Here is a 22,794-nt window from a genome sequence, read left to right as displayed (position 1 = left end):
AAATGACAATTAACAAAGAGACACAGGAATCAGAACCACCTGCAGCAAGAGAATCATGAGTGTGACACATTTTGGCAGCCCCAGATGAGCTTTAAGAGGGCAAATGTCAGGTAACAGCAGCATGGTAGTGACAGAGTGCAGCAGGAGCTGCTTCATCCCCTGGGTTGGTGCTATTGCCTGAGCACGTGGCTTGGTTATCTTCACATGGTGAAATGTGACTCTGCTACCCTGTTCAGGACATGAACAAGTCTAATGTAGGCTTTATTTGCCATAGACATACTTCTGTCTCTGCCCTGTGAAAATGTTCTCTCATGTTGTCAGTGCTAGGACCTGGCAACACCATCTCTTCCCATGAACAAGTCAGGCTGTGATGAGCTAAATAAATTCCAACCAAAATGCAAGGCACATGCTTCTGTGAAAGCCTTTTCAGAAAAGTTCTTAAGAATGGGTATCTGGAATGGAAAGCAAGTCAGGAACACAGGAAGGTGAGAAAAGAGAGAGAAATAGGGAACGATAGCATTTCACTGTAGCAGAGATGGGACTGAATGAGCCTACACCACATGCTGAACGTGCTGCAGCTCTACAGAAAATACCAAATATGTGACAGACACGAAGGATACAGCACGCTCCTCTCAACTGCATGGTATTTAGGTAGCAATCAAAAAAAAAAAAAAAGAATAAAAATAAAAAACTCACTGCTTCCATAGGCTAGACTTGTAATGAAAGGCAGGTCTTTAGGTTTGTCAGTGTTGAAAGTGTTGGCACTCCTGAGCCACAGCAGTGCTCTCCAGAGAAGCAGGGAGCACATTTCCAGCCTGCCATCACCATGCTGCTGTCCCATGGCACACACAGCACTGGGCACAGCTGCACACTGAGCTGGCAGTGCTTGGTACGAAGGTGAGGAGGGATGTCTGGTCAGGAGCTGCTTGCAGCCACACAGCTGGACAAACTGCCCTCAGGACAGACCCTATACACAGCCAACAAATCAGCCCTGCAACAGAGCCTTCAGGGCAGCAACAGCGCCTGGGAAGATCCTCATATTCCCACAAAAACAGCTCTTCCCTCTAAAATACATTTAGAGGTGACAATCTCACCAGCTCTGCAAGGGCTGGCATTCCCTTAGATTAGGGTTTATTGGTGGTTTCTAATTCATGGCCACCCTGATGGTTTCATTTGGAGAGCCAGGTTGATTTCCAGATTAGCAAAGGGAGACAGAAGTGGGGCTGGAACTTCTGGCTGTCCTCATCTCCAAGGAGGTCTCCAGGGGCTTTTCCCACACTATTCCTAGGACAGGGCTGCTGGATGGACTCACCCTGAACTTCTACTACTTTGTTCCTCTCTCCCAAAATACCTGCTGGAGCCTAAGCATGATTCTCTTGGCTCTTTGTAATCCGAGCTTGTATCTACAGATGTCAATATATTCCCTCCTACCCTCTTCTCCACAGAATGATGCATATGCACAAGCCCCTGCTTTTTTTTCCTCCCTCAAATTTCCACCTCTTTCCTTCTATCAAAGTACTTCTGGTCCTCTCACCACCTCCAGCACAGAACACACTACATTTTTAGCAGGCAGTATTTAACGTCACTATTTATGCCTTTCTTTTTGTTTGGTCTATTACATCTATGGGGAAAACATTTCCATTAATGGACACGGTGTCAATTCAGAGTCAGAAAATGTTAGATTTTGCAGCTGCCTCAGCTGGAACCTTATGACCAGAATCCCACAGCCAGCTTCACCCAAGAGCAGTCTGAGCTCTGCTTTGGCTCAGGACAGGCTGTGACTGTGGCAGGCCAGGCCAGACCTGGTTCAGGGCAGCTTCTGCAGAAATCCCAGGCACTCCCAGAGCTCTGCCAGGGGAGGAACAAGCAGTAACAGAAGAGAGGCAAAACCGACCCTGGCTGCCAGGATTTCATCCTCCCTGAGCTTCAGGAGGCTGCTAGCACAGACAGATAAAATCCTTCTCCTTTAACACCTCCTCACTCCCAGCTCCAAGGCTTTATGATGGGCACAGGGCACAACCCCTGCTCGTGAGCAGCCCTACTAGGACAGCATTCCTATACCCTGTGGGCATTCTTCCCTGGCAGGGGCCGGCAGCTCCTGTCAGCAGCAGACAGGACAGCATTCCCAGGAGCACAGGAGGGAGGGAAAGGTGAGGAGTGCTGAGCTGAACCTGTCCCCTCCTCACTCTGCCCATTCACACACCCACAACAGGCAGGGGGGCAAACAGAGAAGTGGCTTGGGAGGGATGACAGAGCACATCCACACTCTAGTCACTGTTGGGGTGCTCAACAGCAAAGGAAAACAAGAATAATCTATATTCAAGACACATGTTTCCTCATCTATAAATTCTGTAGCAAATCTGACACTAAAGGACTAAACCAATTGAGCAGTTCTGCAAATACTGTGCAGATGTTTCAAAGCCCCCCCAACAATTTATACTACAGTGAATACTGCTTTACTCTTGTGGTTTTTTGAACACTTTTTCACACAGACCTTGAGCGCTATGTTTCCAGCAATATACTTTGATTTCAGTATCTTCTGCATATGGAAAGTACCAAGACAATGGCACTTTTGAAATATTTCAAAGGAATGAGGCAAGATGCTGACTGCTTAGTGCAACCCTTGAAAATTAAAGTATTCCTTTAAAGACATAAATGAAATTACTAGATAAAGCAACTATTGCATTAAGATTAAAACATTAAAGATTATATTTGTTTATTTGTTTTAGTTGTTTAAGACAGAAGCTTCAGGAATACCAGAGTTGGACAAAGCATCAATTACAGGTGGTTACAGCCCTTGCAGGGCATTTTCTCCCCTCTCATTTTTCTGCTGGAGCCTATAAACTGTTTAAACTTTCCATCAGGATGTATTTTCTGAGCATTCCCACACACAGAAACAATGGCCCCATCACCCTGACAGTGCCCAGACAACAGGTGGGCTGGGGGATGCACAGGCAGACCAGGGCCAGTGCCTGCTCTTGCTGCTCATTTCTTGTGTTAGCAGCAATGTTCTCACTCTCCTAATGAAGACAGGACTGAAAATTACTGTGTCATCTTTCAAATTTGAAAAGTGCCTGACTAAAATTCAATTATGATAAACTCTGTTCTAGTCCTGTTAAAGTTTTGATATGAAATTTAAAGGTGAAGGAGTAAAATTCTTACTGTACCACTGAATATCTGGTTAAAGGCAGCTCCTCATCCCATTATTTTAATTTTTATTTTGCAAACAAAAATCATTCTCCATGCATATTCTATTACCCTACCTCTGAATTCCCTGGACAGGGTGTGGACAGCAGCAGCAAGGGAAATTTAAACAAGAAAATAATTTTCACAGGGGCTGTGAGAAGTCGGAATAGCTGTACTGTAATGAAAACGTGTTGGAATGAATTCATTGCCATCTGTCTTTATTTTGCTAACCAGCTCAATCAGACACCACAAATTTACTCAAACATGAGAAAAATATTTAAATTATTTGTGTTCTGTCCTTTTTCAACACGTAAATCTCAGTGTCAGTGTTTTTGTCAGTTTGAATGCTCATCAATAGCAGTGAATTCATTTGTGCACAGCCTTTGGGGATATACCTATGCAACTTCAAATCCACATTATCAGCATAATACAAAAAAGCCCACAGTGAAAGTTAGACTATTACAATTTTAAAGTTGTTCAAGGAAGCATGACAAAAAAATACAAAAGAAACTTTGTTCCTCATTGACAGAGTAATTAAAAAGCCCTACAGCTTTTCTAATTGACGGATAGGAGAAAGCTCAAAACAAAAATATCTTGTAGTTCTAACACAACATTTCTCATGCAAAGCATAATCCAATAAGAGTAAGAAGGAAATTATGGAGAAAGGGGAAAAATTGACTGTAAGAAAAATACAGAAAATAACAACAAACTATCAGAAAACAATTAATCAACAAGAATGAAACAAATGTAGAGCTGCAGGAATGTGCCCTGGAAGCCACCTTCTCCCTGGACCCTGTCCCTCAGCCTTCACAAGAAGCCCCAGTCTCTCCTAATCCTAAATTTCCTTTTCCTAAAGGAAAGGTGCCAGCGAGGACTGCTTTGGGGTGAGACCACATTGCCCAGAGTCACTCCTGGGGAGATGAGAATTTCTAGACAAGGTCAGCCTCAGCAGCTGCCCAGACACAGCTCATTTCTTTGCACCCTTCAGCTGCAAGGCAGCTTCAACCCTCCCAGCCTGCAGTGCAAGGAGGTAGAACTAAATCCAGGGCCATTCCCCTGGGCACAGCCTGGACCTGCAGATGTTCCTTTTGCTGCAGACAGGACTCAGCAGCAGAGCATGGCTTTGCAGCACCTGAGGGGAGCTACTGCTCAGGAAGTGGTGCAGAGTGAAGGTTTAGTGGACTTGATGATCTTAAGGCAGTTTTCCACCCTAAATGCTTCTATGGTTCCATATCTACTCCAGAGCTTGGCTTTGTCAAAAGAAGAGGTCCGGCATTATAAATGTGAAAGGCATCCCCTCCTCCCACCACACCACTCCACCACAGTTTTCTCAAACACCAACAGGGCAGGAACCAGCAGCACACCCACACCAAACCCTCCTTACACACACCCACCTTCCTCTGCTCAGCGCTCCCGATCCAGCTGGTCCCCAGCAGGAGAAAACAATTAGAGGGGTGCAGAATGAAGGACTCCCGGCAGCAGGACACACTCACAAACCACTGGGCACAGCAAACCTGGGCAGGTTTAAGCAGCCCCCTCTCTGCAGAGGCAGCAGCAGAGCAGCCAGGGCACAGGCAGAAAGTGAGACCCTGCTGCTGCCTGGGAGCCAGGGCACAGGGCAGCACCTCTCACTGCCTGGCAGAAGGGATTTATGCAGATAAAAGGGCTTGGTAGTTCAGGTTCCTGCTCCACATCCAGCTTTAGGGAAGGGGAGCAGAACATGTGGAAGGTAGAGGTTTGCAGAGCTGTTCTTTAGTGGTTATTTGGGGCAACAGGCAAAGTTTCAAGTTCTCTCTGTATTTCAGGCTTCAGTCCCCATCATTCATTCCCTTCCACCAGCCCTGCACATGTGAAAGGCTCCTGCTCCCAAAAACAAGAGTTGAGCAAGGCTGTTGACAGCAAGAAACAAATTTCATACTGTACCCAGCAGAGCTGCAAGTGTGTTAGCAGCGGAAAAAATCAGCACTTCACTGAGGTTCAAGACTTCTACAGTGGAAACACATGAAGGAACACTCTGCTGAATCTTTGCATTTCTCTTTTTTTAGCCCTTTTTTCCCCAAGTTTGTATTTTTCCACCACATGCAGACAATACTAAATTTGGAATTCCTCAGCTGTGCACAGCAGTAAAAACATGTAGTCCTTTAATGCTGCCTCTTATGAAATCTCTTTTTCTGGCACAGCATCTTTCTTGCTAGAACAGACTAGAGATACAGAGAATTCCTCAGCGCAACCTAGAGACTAAATTTATTTTATGTAAATAAACATTTTGAAATAACTTGGACTAGCAGCTGGTGCTGCCATCAGGCACCCCAGAATATAACCATGACTGCCAGGCTGAACACGAGCAGCCAAACCCCAGCACAGAGCAAGGGGAAAATGAGCCAAGGGAAACACAAATCAGCACCTCAGCAACTGCCTGGGACACCAGCAACACTGGATAGAGGACAGAAAGCTGCCCTAAATCAGACAGAGAAGAAAGTCAGCATTGCTTCTGACACCCCAGAAAAGTCAAGCACAAGCTACATGGGGCCACTTGCAGGAGAACAAAGATCATAAATACGCCATTAGTGAAAGGAAAGATCAAAATATCTCTGTGAAAAGGAACAGGGAAAGCAAATCAAGGAAGGAAAAAAAAGAAAAACCATCAAAAAACCATACCTAAACCAGAAAGGAACATCAGAAAGAGCTTTCTTCATTGAAAACTCGCTGTAGTAAATGGATATTTGGGAGGTAATTTGTTTCCATCCCTTTTGCAGTTTAGCACTGATGCTCTAAATTATTTCATTCACTGCTTCAGATGCAAAGCTCATTTACCATCAGAGGACCAAATGCCACAGACTGTCAGGTGAAGGATGTTTGAGTCTGCAAAGTTGAGCAAAGCCTAGGTGGAGGAGATTCTGAATAATGCAGTTTGAGAGTCATGTGGGTCCACAATTTTTCATCTAAATCTTCCATCAGGGAATAAGTATTTCAGCATCCTTTCCTTCACAGAAAACTCATTTCAGTCAAAATACCAGAGACAAAATGAAATGCCTCCCTTTTGAAGAAATCAAAGGTCAAAGAAAGTTTCAATCTTTGGATTAAAAACAATAAGAGGTGACTCTAGCCCCTCAATTGATTTAATTATAAAGAGGTAATTAAAAAGTGCTCTACTCAAAGAGTGAAAAAGCAGGCTTGCAAACTGAGTACACAGACAATTGCATGCCTGAAAGCTGGGCACATGGCATGAATAATGGGATGGCTGAGAGCTGTTCCAGTTTGCCATTTTTCTTTATCCAGACAGGGTTTGATGGAAACTACAAACGCAGAGAGGATAGTTGATAAGGGAGTATTCATTGTGAAAAGATGGCTTAAGATGCAGATGTTGAAGACTGGAATATGCCTCAATCCTCTTACAGAGGTGATTCCCACAGCCCTTGTGCCCTGAACAGTCTGTCACAAACTCTTCTGGCTTTTACAGTATTGCTAGATTAGCTCTTAAAAATAAGAATTTTCCTGAAATGTGAAAAAAACAGGATGTCCACAAAGCATATGAGAGGCAGGCTGTTGTGGATAGCTTATGGCGCACATAGAAGAGAGGCAAACGCAAGCAGAAGTTATCTGCAATAAAATATTCAGTAACTGGGCCATTATCAGGCACTTTCATCATGATAACAGCCTCCCAGCTGAGATTGGGGTATTAATATTGGTAGGTGGATACCTTCCTCTTATAACTTTGCCCTAAAAACATAAGCAGCTTTTACATTTTTAATTACGACTGGATTTTATTCTGAGGCTATAATCCTTTTCGAGCAATTGGATTAATGAAAATACTGATTTATAGGGAGGAATAAAAAATAATCCAGTGAGAGCAAAACTACCCTGGCAGAGGAGAGTCCCAGCCCTCAAGGAGTCCTTCAGTACAGTGGGACACAGAGCGAGGTCAGAGGAGCTCCATCAGCTCCCACCAGCCACAGCCAGCAGGACTGAGCTTTGAGGGGTCACACCCAGCTCCTCTTGGGAAAACACCTGGAAGCCAAGCACTGCTGTCCTGGCACTCTCAGCACTGGGTACCCTGTTTTCTTTAAGCATCAGAAATTAATTTTCATCATCTCATGTCAGGTCTTTATTTGCATTCATGTAGGCTCGGGACAGGCAGTGAGATGAGGATGCTGAGATGATACTCCCACAGTGCAGCTCCCCCGAGAGAGTTGTTTGTTGGCACGTCCTCACTGATTGAAAATGTGTCCCATGCCACCACACATCCCTCCTTTTTAAATTTCAGCACAGAATAAAGAGCAAAATTCCTGTTCTTGAGCAGGGTTTCAGCTCCAGAAAGCAGATCTTGGGCCACTACAGATTCAGGCTTTATCCAGCTGAGAATGGACTTTCATTTTTGCAGCCTCCACAAGTCACCTCAGGTGCAATATTTTGCTCCTGAAATAAATTTTGCTTTTAAATATCTAATTCCGTGTATTTTAGCACTTACTGGGGTAACTGCTATTCACACAAATGTTCAGTTTGTCAAAATCACCTAGTGAAAAAAAAGCCATCATTTAAAAGTGTTAATTCATGGCAGAGAAAACATGGATCAAGGTTCTTTGTTTGCTACTGTAGATAAATGAGTACAGCTGCCTGAAAAAAAGAACATTTAAAAACTTCTTATGGAATAACATTGTAAAAAGCTAGGATACAAATTATAGGGTTTGGGGCTTTTTTATTTAAAACAAACGAGAAGGTTTGGTTTTGCTTTGCTCTTTTGGTTTTTAAAATAAACTGACCAAACAAAAATAAAAACAATACAAGAAACAACAATAACAACAAACCCCAAACTTAAATATTGATACATGATTTACACAATGTTTTCCTGTTACATGAGAAACACGGGTTTATTTTTCCCAAATTCTCAGTGATAGTAGAAAGCACAAAATGTGCAAAAAAATTAAACACCATAAAATAACACTAATAGAATACATGTACCCAAAGTGAATCACCTTGCTGTTAGGAGCCAAAATTAGATTCCTGCTATTATTTAAGTCCTGCAAAAAAATTCTTTTGTGGAGATCTGGAAAACTGCAATGACCCTGTAAGATCTAATGCCTTATTTTCCTGCATCTGCAACACAAATTTTGGACAAGAACAGCATACATGCACACCAAGGAAGCTTTAAAAACTGTTGTGTTTTGGAGGGTCCCAGGACAAGGGAAGAGATGAATCTGACTCCATATTCTTAGAAGACTGATTTATTATATGATGATATGATATGATATGATATTAAAATAAAATGCTATACTAAAACAATACTAAAGAATAGAGAAAAGGATACATCAGAAAGTTAGAAAAGAATGAACAATAAAACCCCATGACTCTCAGAGAGTCTGACACAGCTGGCTGTGATTGGTCATCAAGAAAAAGCAATTCACATGGAACCAATCACACATGCACCTGACACATTCCAAGGCAGCAAAACAGGAGAAGAAAAATCAGATAATATTGTTTTTCTTTTCCTCTGAGGCTTCTCAGCTTCCCAGGAGAAGAATCCTGGGCAAAGAGAATTTTTCAGAATATATCATGGTGACAGACAACAACATAAAAAAATTAAAAATCCAAAACATAAGCAGGCCCACAACATCTCTTGCAGGTTCTCTGTTCTCAGGTGGCCATTGAGCTCCATTATGTCCACATTGCATGCGCTGTGTATGTGACAGATACACACAGCATGTACAATGAGGACACGATAGAGCCACACTGGAGAGGTCACAAAGTTGCTCCAGAGAGGAAAATCAGCCTCTGGTGGCCCAAGCCCTGCAGCAGCGCTGGGAAAAGTTCTCTGCTGGAAAAAGAGGTGATGCAGCCAGCTGGAATGCCCAAGAGTAAATTGGAGAAAGGAAGAAGCTGGTTCAGAGCTAGTGAGTTTAAAAAAGGGAGTACATCAAAAGGCACTGTGAGAAGAAAGCGTACGGGAAATAATCTAAGTTTAATTGCAATTACCAATATTTCAGTCTAATGGCACTGCGGTGTTACTGGAAGCCAACAGATTTATCAGTGATAAAGCAGAACTTTCAGAAACAGCTGCACTTGCACTTTTTTTTCAGCACTTGTACTATTACCTGGATTTCTTAAAAAACATTATTGACAACTGCAAGGAGTACTGCAAAATAGGAAGAAAAAATTTCCTCATCCCCTCAACCATGAGTATTTTGAAAGCTTTTGAAAAACAGCACTAAAAGTATACCTTCAGAGCTCTGCACTTCAGGCAAATAAGTTCATAACAAATAAAATTTTATTAAAGCCCACAGATGTTTTTTATGGATATTGCAACAAGGTATTTATAAAATCACAGCAGAAAAGATGGTCTGGAGACATATTAGCAATCTCTGACAAAAGATCAAACTACAATAGATACATTAATAAAGTTTAAAATAAGAAAGATCAGCAAAGAAAAGATTAAAAATAAAGCAATATCACAACACAACACATTTCCTTCTTCCACATGATTTTGTGTTGCCGCTGACAACACAAGAAAAATGAGGTTTTTCCACATGCACTGAGAGCTCACAGAATTATTCTTCCTGGCATTAAGGTAATGAAGGGTGTTTTCCAAATGAAATTGTCCCAATAAATATTTTCCAGAAATTTCTTCCCATTTACATGCCACAGAAAGTGTTCTTCTTTTTTATCCTAGTGGAGAGTTATTTCATACAGAAAGCAATACAGAAGTCTTGACCTCACAATATTTTCTAAACCTGTCTCAGTACTCTCCTCAAATATTAGGTGGAAACCAAATAATTCATTAGAGTCTTTGCTAATATTACATTCTTGCTATTTTCTCACCTTTCAGAAAAAATTTTCACAAATTTTTCAAAAATTTTTCCTTTTTCACAAAAATTTTTATTTCACGTTCCATTATGCACAATATTTTCTAAACCTGTCTCAGTACTCTCCTCAAATATTAGGTGGAAACCAAATAATTCATTAGAGTCTTTGCTAATATTACATTCTTGCTATTTTCTCACCTTTCAGAAAACTCCTTTTTCACAAAAAATTTTGTTTCACGTTCCATTATACAGAAATAAATAAACATAAGCATCTTTGTTTCACAAAAAGGGAATGTGAGGTAGAGAATTTAGTTTTTCTTGCCATTCTTCACAACCTTTTAAAATATTCTTCAAGACAGCTTTGAGCACAGTCAGCAGCCTAAATATATGTTCACAAATCTGACTTGCCATACAGTACCACAGCACAGCTATTCTCATACTCTTCAGCATAAAATAAACTGTTTCTCTCAGGCAAGTCTGATTCTTGAGAACCAAGGATTTGATTCCCTTTACCTGAAACAAGGTCAAAACCTCGTGAGAGAAGGCAGAACCTTGGGTGTTATGCAAACACCAGTTGTTCAATATTTGGCTTAATTCAGGTTTTCTAATAACTGGGACATTGCTAACTCAGTGCACTCCTATGTTGCTATGGCAGCATAAGATATATTATAGCGGTTCCTATGAATGCAGTCAGTTTCCAAAATGCAATTCTTCTTTCCAGGTATTAATTCATAGAATGATAAATAAAATTCTTCCCTTCACACCAAACACAGTTTCTTATCCTTGACCTAAAGGAACTGCTTGGCCATTGTGAAAATAAAGTTCACTGGAGTTTCAGGCAGTCTCAAGCACAGTGTGAGCTCAGCAAAACTGCTCCCCTCCCTGGCATCCTTCACCAGCTCAGTGAACCGTGCTCCTTCCTGGCTCAGAGCCTGGGGGAGCAGAAAACAGAAAACCCAAACAGAGGGGTTTTTTCAGCATCTTCTGCTCCTTACAGTCACCTGCCTGGTCAGCACTGAGAGAGAACCAGCTCTGTGCAGAGACACACTCAGCACAGCTTTTACGCCAGGGAGCAGCGGTCCCTCAGAGTGCCCAAGTCCCAAGCCCCAACCTGCAGGAAATAGGATCCAGCTTTTTATATTGGATCTGTTAAGCAGGTGAAATATATACTCTTTAAATTAAAAATACAGTAAAGAGCACATTGCTATCAATATCATTCATTTCTTTGTCCACTTCTGAAAAACACTCTGATGCTTCTGATGCACAGGGGGTGCAATCTCTGCAAGCCAGTAAAACACAGAAGATGATTCAAAGAGCACAGAAAGGATTGCTAGAAGTAGAGAACTGACACCCTGCTTTGTGCACCAAGGGAGGTGGATCCTTCTTTCGCCCACAAACCTCTCTTTCATGAATTCAAAAATTCTGAACTGAATCTTCATAAAATGTGTTGTTTTTCACCAGACCTCTTGGCAGAAAAAGATTTAAATTTATATCAAGTGTAGGCATATGTAATTACCCAAGTATATTTTCTGTATCAAGCTGATAATAGGTGCTATTGAATATCCATTACATTTGAATGAACAAATACAACCAGTGAATGCCAGAAGTAGATTCAGAATATTTAAAATTTCATATAGTGAAACCACTGACAATTTTTGAAATACAATTTTTGAATTATGAATTCTTAAACGCTGCTGGCTCAGGGAACAGAAAATGATGATCAACTGCATAGGTTTCAAGCTAATTTCAAAGGTTGTATGAAAACTTTTCATACGTTTCCATAAACTACCAAAAGGACAGAAAGGAGAACAATCAAAGCCTCCAATATATATTAAACCACCATGTTCCCATATACAGTATTCATTTCTCAGTTATGTAATTCCTGTGCACATTCATGTTCTAATTTTATAAAAGAGGCAGGTCTTACTATATCTAAAAGCATATCTATCTACAGGGCAGATTAACCATTTGGTTGCTCTCAGACCTGTTCATCAATGACACAGGATCAGACTGACAACAGCATTTGGCACTGACACAATTTCTTTCTCTGGACAGCTTCAGCAGTGGTACAGGGACACTGACAAGTTTTCCAATAAAATAAGGGAAATCCTGGAAGCTTTCCAGCCCTCTACCTGTCACCACATGCCCATACATACCGTTATGTGCCCAGAGACTTCCCAGCCCAAAACCAGAGATGGGGCACATTGCCAGGGTCCTGTGTTCAGACTCCAAATGGCCGGGAGTGATTGTACTCAGGGCAGCTGGAGAGGGGTCCAGACTGCAGACAGGTCCAAAGTGCTATCTCAGATCCACACCTCAACACTGAGCTGAGAGCCAAAGCCCCAGCAGCCCTAAAAAGGTGTTAGTGAGGGTTCAGAAAGCCAGGAGAAGGCTGAGCTTCCACTGTGGTGAAAGAGGAGATGTGGGGAGAAGGATGATGAAGGGTGCTGCCATCACAGCTGGTGGTGGCCACTGTGAGGCAGATGCTGGAGTAGAGTGTTTAGAAATTCATCAAGAGCTGGTCCTTTGTTCCTCTGCCAGTGCAGCCACGACAGTGACAGGGGCTCCCCAGGGTTTTCCAAACCTGCTGGCCATGCCAGACCAGCACCTCCCCAGAGCTGGTCATGTGTCCCCAAAAGACTCCTGGGTTACAGCACTGACCTCCAGAGTGCTCCATCTGCCCAAAGCTGCTCACAGCTCCTGAGCTGAACCATTATTTCAGGAGAAGGAGAATTATTAATGAAAACTGGAAAATTAACGCAGAACTTGTTTTTCTTCAAGGGCATGAATCCAAACTCTTGATAGTTAATGTTTCCAAGCACCACTTGAAGTCAGCTCAAGTTTTACTAATTAATGAGCAGCATTGCTCCTTATCCTTTAAAGCATGCTGGCAACAGAAATCCCCAAATCCAAAGCTCTGAGGAGGAGGTCATGCCCAGCCTGTCACTCACTCCAATGAACATGCTTCATCTCCAAAGCTTGGGGGAGGATCTTTTTCCTCTTTGAAACAGTGCAAGACTTACTTGGAGGGCATCTTTGGATGGCATCTGCTTTGGGACACAGTGCAAGCCTGCTGTGCTCCTAAAAGAGGGGATTTAGCATGTCCTGAAGCTGCACTGTGGCCTTCCACCCCACAGTGCCGCATCCCTCACCTGGAAGTGAGGATAAGGGCACACCTGCACCCTCTTCTCCTTCCACCTTCTGCAGCTCTCTTACCTGCCCATACTCCTACCTGGTTTCCCTGTCCTCCAGGAAATGGAGAAACTCAGAGTAGTCCAACATCTACTTTTATGAAAGCATGCCATTTCACACAGAAAATAATGTCATATTAAAAAGAAAGAAAACTGATTATTTTGAGATCAATCTAATTTTATTTCTGCAAACAAACATTAAAAAAACAAGGACTGGGAATGCTAAAACAATTCTCATTTCTGCAATGGAATTTGAATGGACTACTATGAGTAAAAAGGATTTCAGATAACTTTTTTCCCCCTAAACTCCTGTGTTATCAAGCCTTGTTAGAAATTCTACAGAACCAAGTCCCTAATAGTTTTTGTCTTCTTACTGGGATTTTGTCAGACCAAATTTATTTATTTGCATACATCATTTATTACACTACAAAGCATTTGTTTGAGTCCACTTTTAAAAATAAATAAGCATTTAAAACACTCAAATACCGTGCCTATCCAGCCCCCAGCATTTCTATTACATTTATAAAGCCACACAAAATCATCAAGCAAATACAAGCTGCCACTCCTTCCAATAACAGCATGTTCTTCACACCCTGATTTCATTTTCTTCAACCGCATTTCTGATTCTAAAATAAAACCAAGAACTTCTTGCAAAACATGCCTACAAACAGGCCCACAATAAAATATTTCTCCCATCTTCACAACCATGCACAAGGACAGAACCAGAGCATGCTCAGCCCCTCTCTGAAGTTGTGACTCTGTCAGATGTTACTCCCCTCAAAAAATATAAATGTGACACTTTCAGCACAGCTTGTGGACCACAGGTGTTCATGAGGCAAACAAAAAGGTCCAGCATATACAACACTCTCCATTTTTAGCATGGGAGACAAAGCTTTAACAGATCAGAAGCAGAAAAAGCAAAGTCTCTCCTCTATAAGCAGAACACCTGTGTGCCATCAGGTGGAGGACAGTCAAATATTAAATGGGCAAAGCAAAACAGCAGAAAACCTAAAAGAAAGCTTCATATGCGCAATTACCATTCTTTCAGAAAACACTTTACAGAACATAACTGTTCTGACAACCAGCTACTAGGAAGGTGTGCTGTATTTTAAAAGTTACTATCTGAGCATCTGGGGGCAAGATGTCCGCTGGGTGAGAGACCACGGCTGTGAGATTTAGCTGAAGAGATACTGAAAGCATTGGAGAAGTGCACAATCTTTAAAAGAATTCATTCCTGCACAGCAGGAGAGCTCAAGGATGTGTTTTCACTGAACAATACAAAATGACAGTAAGCAATGCACAGAATTCCATCAGAAATGAACTTTGCACAAGCACAAAGCATCACCCAGAGACGAAGGCTCGAATACTCAGTGCCTCTCCCCAGACATCACAAGGGCTGGGGTGAGAGTCAAAAATCCCCCTGCAATACTGGCCAAGTTTGTGCTTCTCCTTCTACCTCCTCACTGCCAGTGTGTACCTGCCTCCACACTACAGCCAGAGCAATGTGGAACTGGGACAATCAGCTGGAGGAGGAAGAGGTGGAACACGTCAGGGAAGAAGGGATGGGCAGGGAGCTGTCAGGGCCTTTGGCAGATGGGAATGGAGTCTCACATGATGCTGTCACACCTTTGCCTGCAGCACAGGTGCTCCTTGAGAGCCTGACATTTGATGGACATCAGCTCCAGTGCAACATGGCAATCTTTGTATTCCTGAAACAGCTCAGCATTTCACATTTGTGCTCGGAGCAAAGCTCCGAAAGGAAGATCGTCATTTTGATGGCTGGAGCAGATATTGATTAAACACTGAAACCATCTTAGAGGTGGTCATAAATACAACAGCTGCTTCACAAATACACCTTTGGCAAAATGCTGGCCAGGCTCAGACCTAATAGTTCAGTATTTATAGTCACCCCACACTATACACTCTCTAGCAACAATAAAGCACCTGAAATGCTCAATGCTTGATTTAATGCTTCCTGGAGGAGAAAACTGCTTTGCATAATCTTCTGTAAACTACATTTTGTAAAATCTCCTTATAAGCCCATATTTTCTCAGATTACACCATGTTTGGTACGCTGTATCTTTCAATGTTTTTTAATTCCATTAAATTGCAAACAACAGTGAGATAATGGGAAAGCCAAGGAAATTCAGCAGTGATGTACTACTCCAATTAATTAGAAATATCTCCAAGTCATCACTGTGGAATAAACCATTTTAAATATGCAAGGTTTGCAGGTTTCAGCCATTTGTGTAAAACTATCAAAGACTTTCTTGCTATAAAGCTTTAATTCCCATCTCAGAAAACTTGGAAGCTAACCTACTTTTTTCATTATTAGGTCAGGAAACACACCATACAAATTATCCTGGATGAATGTGCCAGTATTTCCATATTAATAGACTGCATCCACAATGTATAACATCATCTGCTGGATAATAAGAAGCTTTGTTATTATTTTTCAATAATTCACTGGGTGAATACATATACCTAGTAGCCCTGTTGAAATGGTAATTAATTATACTTTAATAGAATAAACTGAGATGTTGCCTCTGAGCTACAATACATATTTGAGTTAGGTTACATGGTATTACAGTACTTGGAAAAGATCCTTTCCTCACAATTTAACTACTCACAACCATCTGGACATCACGTGGTGCTCCTGGAGATCAGGGTGAGGACTGGGGAGTAGGGAAGGAAAGGATGAGCACATTTTATTTTGAACACTTTCTGTTCTGCCTCAGTTGCCCAGTAGAATCTGAATCAGACTCCTCACAGTCCAAGTTAAAGCAGCCTGGAGTCCAGCTCAGCAGTGGCAGCATCCAGGAGGGATTTCACACAGGGTGGCACTGCCACTGAAGTGTAACAGCACTGAGGAACCCTTGGTGGCTGCACACAAGAGGGAAAATGTGTTCCCCAAGACTAGAAACGAAGAGGGACCTGGGATTACAAGGCTAGGTTCATCAGGAGCCCTGTCCCACGAGCAGATGCCCCAGTGAGCCCAGCAGCTCTTGGCTGAACACCGAGAGCCTCCTTGTGCCAGCAGGAGATTGCCTGGTGACTGCAGGTCCTGCTGAGCTCTCCCTGCCCAAAAGCTCTGTCTCCCACAGAGCCAGCAGCTCGGGCACCTTTTGTCACCCTTGGAGGGACTCAGCAGGACCAGTCAATCCCACCAGAGCTCCCAGGGCAGGCTCTCCCTGCTCTGAGGTGCCAGGACAGCACACAACTGTCCCCTGTCACCATTCACAGCTGCCGCCTCTGTGGGGGCACTGAGAGGCAGCTGTCACCACTAATGTCACCAGAACCCGCCCACATCACCCGCTGGATCTCTCCAGGGGCCCCGGGGGTATCATCCACATTAGGGAGGAATTACTTGGCTCAGTGGCTTAGACAGCCTCGGGAAAAAGAAACACGGAGTTGTTCAAAACAGCAACTGTGAGCTACTAATTGCATTCATCATGGGTGCTGGTAAAACCATCTTTACTGAGTCAACAACAAAGCATCAGAGTGATACTTTTATAATTCCAGAGAAAAGGTGAAATACTGTATCACACTCAGTGCTGATCAAACTAGATGTCTTCAAAACCAGTCAAATCTAAGAACAGAGAATTTGTCTCCATTATAGTATTCGTATAACTCTTTGCCTTTCACTCTACTACTGCATTATAATTTTCTCAAAAATGATTTCTAAGTCACAGCTTCCAATTCAAACATTCTCCAAATTTATTTCACCATGTAAGTTAACTGGAAAAATGCACTTTTAGAAAGAACTTCATTCCTGTATGGGTCTGTGGTTTCCCCAGTGGTTGCACAATATGCAAACACACATTTTAGGACAAAGCAAAATGCACTCAAGCAGAGTAAGCCTAAAAGAGCCACCAAGTGTAATTACACCACGTAGAGTATCTAGTAAATTCAAAGTACTTTGCAGATGTCATTCCATCCACAGACATGGAGCACATTATCTGATAAATGCTCTTTTTGGAAATACAAGCATTTACTTGGTAGATTGGGAAGGACAGAAAGGAAAGGGACATTTCCAGGATTACCAAGGAATTGCTGCTGGGCTTGTTATCTACCAGAACTCACAATGCAGATTTCAAATCAAAGAGGTTATCTGGGGCATAAGAGGTTTTCAGATATTCACTGAAGAGCAATTCATCCCAACATCTTTGAAGTAAATCACCATTCCGTTTGGAAAATTAGGAGTACATCAACATGATACGAGAGCTGGAAGCAGCAGATGAACTCATAATAGGTTAATAGAGAAAGAATGTAAATCAATAACTTAGAGTCACACTGGAAATGCTTAGCTGGGAATAGGAGCTCTTCCAGCTATTGCAATGTCCCTTTTGATATAAATAGTGTCAACTGGTACACAGATGGTGCCACACTGGGTACATTTTCACATAACAAATTATGCAGTTTGTACATCATTGTTTGGAATGTTAACTAACAAGGTAGAACAAAGGGCTATAATTTAAATGATCTTTTAAATTCACTATTTTTATCTTTTGTAGTTTTATCCACCAGAGAATTATCAAGCAATCTGCAGACTGTTACATGTCTACACTACTGGAAACACAAAACTGTTTCAGTCAACTCAGTCTGTGGAGAAATACATTCCCATTGTAATCAAAAGAAACTTATCAAAGACTTGTTTACTGATCACAAATAAAACCCAGAACTACATGGAGATGATCTTGAAAGTCACCACACTAAAAAGCTGTACAAAATAAATGGTCTTTTTGAAACTGCAGTGGCAAGCATTTTTTACAGAAGAAGATGTCAGGTGAAGCACCAGGGGCTAATAATGCATCCCTGGTATTGGAGTATGCCTTATTTACCTTACAAAGTACCCTCAGTATGAGTACAGTGCTCGAAATACCACACAAAAGTTAATCCTGCACTTTACAGGGAGGTGGCTGATAAATGAGATTAGCAAGCCAAAGAGGAGAGGGGATGGAGGCACCGAGTGAGGCAGAGATGAAGCTGAGCAAAGAGAATTTCTGAACCTGTGCCCAGGGGTCATCAGCCGGGGAAAACTCCAACAGGAGCAGCACACACCCCACACCCAGCCAGGTTTCCGCCCCTCTGATGTCCACAGCCCCTCTGGAGCCCACCCACCCTCAGTGCTGCCCGTGCCCACAGCCAGGCAGGCAGTGCCAGTGTCACCTGCCCAGCACCCACCAGCCTGGAGGCACCGAAATGTCAAGGTGAGGATCTCACTTGGAAATCAGCAGCACGTGGTTGTGTTAAACTGCAGCCCTGTGTGTACCTGCAGTACCAAAAATACAATCCTTTACCGTGCCAATCAAAGCTGTATTTATAGTGGCTGTGAGAGAGCAGCAGAGCTGAGGTGGATTGAGGTGATAACCCTGCTCCCCCCATTCCCAGAGATGGGGTGCTTTAGTGCAGGGTCTGGTGCTGTGGGCACGCTCCATGCCAGCCTGATAGACTGTCCTTTCCACTCAGAAAACAGGCCAGGAGAATTAAAAAGAGACAGATAAATAAATATCACACACCAGCCCAACAATCCTGGTATTAAAACTATATACAGGGGGGAAAAAGTAAGATAAATCAGTGTACACCTAATGCTCATGGTTGGCAAGTGGACATCTCTGCCCCAAGGAAAAAAAACTGTAAGTAACAAATCTTGCTATCATTTTCAGCCTGCCAAAGGGAAGCATGATATGTCATAATCTGAAAGTTAGATGACTCTGCAGCCTTTCTGGTCCATCTAATGAGGGTATATGGGATGGCAACACCAGCTTTATAGTCATAGAGGGAGCACTTTGGATCTGTTAAAAGCATGAAGCTCAACTTCATTTATATTTATTAAGTTTGTTTCTTAGCAATAAACCAAAAACAGATGCCTGAAAATACCTGGTGTGTTTCAAAACTGCAGAAATACCCCACTTTAGTTTTAAAGAGATCTTTCTGTAACAGAGAATACTACACAAGGAGCTGAACTATCACTGTTTTAACTCTCCCAGCCTCACACTCAGCATCAGGGGTGTGAAAGCACTGACCAGCCACACTGCATTAATACTTATTGTACAATAAAGCTGGGAAAGCCAGCATATGGCTATTATTTATTACTAATAAGAAAATTCAATTAACAAAACATCATAAATAACAGGAAATAACCAGACTGCAAGTGCAGGCAGACCAAGTTAGACCATTCATTAACAGCCTGTCGCCAAAAGGGATAATTCACACCCTGGGGTACCTGGGAGAGCTCTCCACAGCAGAGCTTTCCCTGCCACTCAGACTCCTCTATTGCCTCTGTGAAGAGTGCAGAAAAAATTCAGTGGCAGAACATTGTGTGCTGTTTTGAAGATATTCAACAGTATTTATAATTATATATGTATATATAATATACATCAGTATATTCTTCTCTTGCCATTTGTTTTTTGGGTGTTTTTTTTAATATTGCTCAACATTATCTAAGCAGACCCCAGAGGCTGTTGCCACTCAAGAACTCCCAGGATCACTGCAGCTCAGACCATCAGCAGAGTTTGTAGCTGCATTGAAACAAATGCTAGTGCAACAAGGCAAATGGGAGAGGATGAGGAAAATTGTGACACAGAAAACCATGCATTGCAGCAAGTGCCTCTGATCACAAGCAGCCCCTTATAAGAACAGGTGTGTTTAAAACCAGAGGGATGTGGCTCTCCACTGGTCACCACGATCACTGGGCACATCCAGGAAAATTCTGAAGCACTCTGACACTCAGCAACCAATTGCTGACCTTGTAAAAATATTTGCCGAGCAAAAGGTGCGTTTATTCATTTTAATTTTAGGTGTAGAAATGAAAGTCATGAAGGAAAGTGCTGTGGAGAGGCTTCATTATAATCAGTATATAAAAGTGCCACTGCATATTGATAATAACATCCTTCACTCTGAAGTTTTCTCTCACAGTGGAACTTAAAAGCTGATGCATATTAAGGAAAGCAATGATAAAAAAAAACAAAGTTTAAATCTGTGAAGATTCTTTGAAATATTTATGAAACAGGGCATTTTAAATCTAGCTATTCAAGCTCATTGTTCTATTATAAAATATTGCCCACAATGTTTTTGTGCTGCTTCCCTTTTGAGTAGTATAAAAGACTGATATCCTTAAAGAGAGGTGCAAGGAACTATTTTAACACCAACCTCTAGTGCTTGCTTTTTCTGCTACTTGCAGAAAAAAGAGTGATCAGAAGACAGTTCTCTCCCAGTTACTGAAAGTAGTTGCATTTGACTTTTGCAAATAAATAAACTAATAAATAAAAATACAGACATAGAAATATGAGATAGCACCATCAGCATAAGACAAGATGTTCTTTCCCCAGATCACAAACCATCCAGGATAGAATTTCTCTGGCATTTTACATTGGCCAAAGTAATTTTTGCAGTCACAGAGTAATGTTTTGAACATTTCAAATCTGAAGCTGAATATATTACTGCTTTGAGAAATTTCATTTAATCCCTTCATTACTTAAGAATAATGCTTCCTTTTCACTCTCTGGAGAAGTTTGGCTGTCAAAAAGAATAATGATTTCCAGTCTTTTCAGTAGAAAAGACCAATATTGCTGCAAAATCTGTCTGTATGGATTGAGTGGTTACACTTGTACTACATTACAAAAACAGAGGATGGGTAAAAAGTACAACAGAAGTCAAGGAAAACCAAAATTGGCTCAGGATGTGCAGGGACAGCCCCATGTCCCTGACACAGCAGGGACAGGAGCACAGCCCTGACCTCCCCACGGGGCTGCAAAGCCAGCAGGGCATCCCCTGGGTTTGGGATCTCCAGAGCTTTGGGAAGGAAGCCAAGGCATCTCCTGCACCACCCAGGCAGCTCCCACCCCCATTCCCCTCGCTGTTCTCTGCCTTTCTCGTTCTGCCCCAGGCAACAGCTCTGTTCAGCTGGCTTTGAAGAAGTGTTTAGTAACATTTTCCCAAAGACACAAACTGGTGGAACACACTGATCTCCTGCCTCCTGCAACAGCTTTCATCCTTCTACAATCTGTCCTGGCTTAGTGGCCAGAGCTTTTATCATCCCCCCTTTGCAGATGGGAAACGAGCTTCCAGGTGACTCAGCCTCTTGTTCAAGGTCATGCACAAAGGTTTTCACAAAAAAAGAGAGGCTGCCCAGGCATCCAAACCTCTCTGCATCTGGTCCCTCCAAGGGAAGGGCTGATTCCCAATGAGTGGGCATCCTCTGACACACTGGGACTGGAGGCTTTGCAGATGTGTCCTGTGCTTTTGTGAATTTTGTGAGTTAAGTGGGACCAAATGTAGAAAAGCCAGTGTTAAAAACTCTGCCATTCTGCTGCCTTTTTTTAATGTGTAAACTTATAGAATATCTGAGTTTTATCGAAACTTAAGTGATCAAACAATTTTTTCTGTTAAAGCCTCAATGGGATTTCATTCCATATTCAAAGATTTGTAGTTACTCTGGAATTCATTGTGAATTGTAGAAAGTATAGAAGTAATTGTACCAAAGGCAAAAGCAGCAGACTCTTTCTGTCTTAACCTGTATACCAGTATATTTAAAAATAAATCATAACTGTGATTCACACTTAAGAAGGATTTTGTAGGGCAGTGAACATTTCCTTTCTGCCTGCAGCCACTCAAAAAAAAAAAAAAAAAAAAAGAAAATATTGTAACCAGAAAATCCTAGCTGTTCACCTTCATAGCTTGGAAATTTAACCTGGAAAATTAAGGTTCAATGGCTATCCCTTTCCAGTGCTTTGTCATATATACTTAGTTTGAGTAAAGCCCAGGACAAGAGGTGAAAAAGACAAATATTATCACAAGTGTCTGTAGTTTGTGCATCACACTGGCAGCACAATTTCTGAGAGCAGGGAAACATTGTGGCAGTGCTGTCCTCCACCCATCTGCTGGGACACTGAGAAGTAACAAATCACATTTCACTGTTTTATCTGACTTTTTATTTTTTTTTAAAAAAGCCCTGATATGGAAGCATTGTCTATAAGAATGTATTCAATATCTGGACAAATGGGGAAAGCATCTTTCTAAAAATGAGCAGGGGGTCTGCCAAGGGGCCTGGTGCTTTATTGGCAGCTGAGAAAGCCCAGAGACTCTCCCTGGCCCATCCCTGGAGCAGGCTGAAGGCAGGCAGAGAGCCTCTCCAGGGGGGACAGGGCTGCATCCCTCATTTGCTTGCAAATTATCCTGGAAAGTTTCCCAGACCACAGTTCTGCTCCTCTAGTTTGCAGGCCCGTGTGTAAGAATGGAAAGGAAATCTGAATTGCTGTCACTGAGGTTTGCAGGAGCCCTCTTTGTTATTGTGTTGTTTTAGGTCCCAGTTGGATATTTTTTCTTCCAGTTGTCTCATACTGTGTAATGTACAACAGAATCTACAAAGCTCCCATGTCCTGCTGCAAGATTATGAGTTCAAAGCAGTGGAGTTTCTTCCTGAAAAGCTAATTCATTTACCACCAGTTAGTTTAGCACCATCATTTTTCTCTTGCTAAAAATAAATAAATAATGATGGAACAAGCAAATGAAAAAAAAAAATCCGTCAAGTAAAAAGAAATAAAGAAACATTTAAGAGGTTACATTTATCTTTCCAGCTGGCAATAAAGACAAGCACTTCTGACAGTCACTTTTTTAAA

General features: G+C 42.0%; 1 protein-coding gene across 4 annotated transcripts in view; it reads right to left on the bottom strand.

Moving 5' to 3' along the window:
* Window positions 1-22,794, bottom strand: part of HTR2C (5-hydroxytryptamine receptor 2C) — a 216,437-nt gene that overhangs the window by 130,673 nt on the left and 62,970 nt on the right. Inside the window, exon 1 of one of the 4 annotated variants that reach the window (XM_039717619.1) lies at window positions 4,581-4,926. The exons of the other annotated variants lie outside the window; for them this stretch is intronic. The gene's annotated coding sequence lies outside the window, so the exon portion shown is untranslated. Of the gene's footprint in view, window positions 1-4,580; window positions 4,927-22,794 lie in introns of those variants that run through there. 4 annotated transcript variants of the gene reach the window in all.

Source organism: Passer montanus, unplaced genomic scaffold, assembly GCF_014805655.1.
Source record: "Passer montanus isolate IOZ18808 unplaced genomic scaffold, ASM1480565v1 scaffold38, whole genome shotgun sequence".
Taxonomy (NCBI): Eukaryota; Metazoa; Chordata; class Aves; order Passeriformes; family Passeridae; genus Passer; species Passer montanus.
Note: the sequence above shows the minus strand (reverse complement) of the source record. Positions and strands in the feature narration are given on the sequence as shown.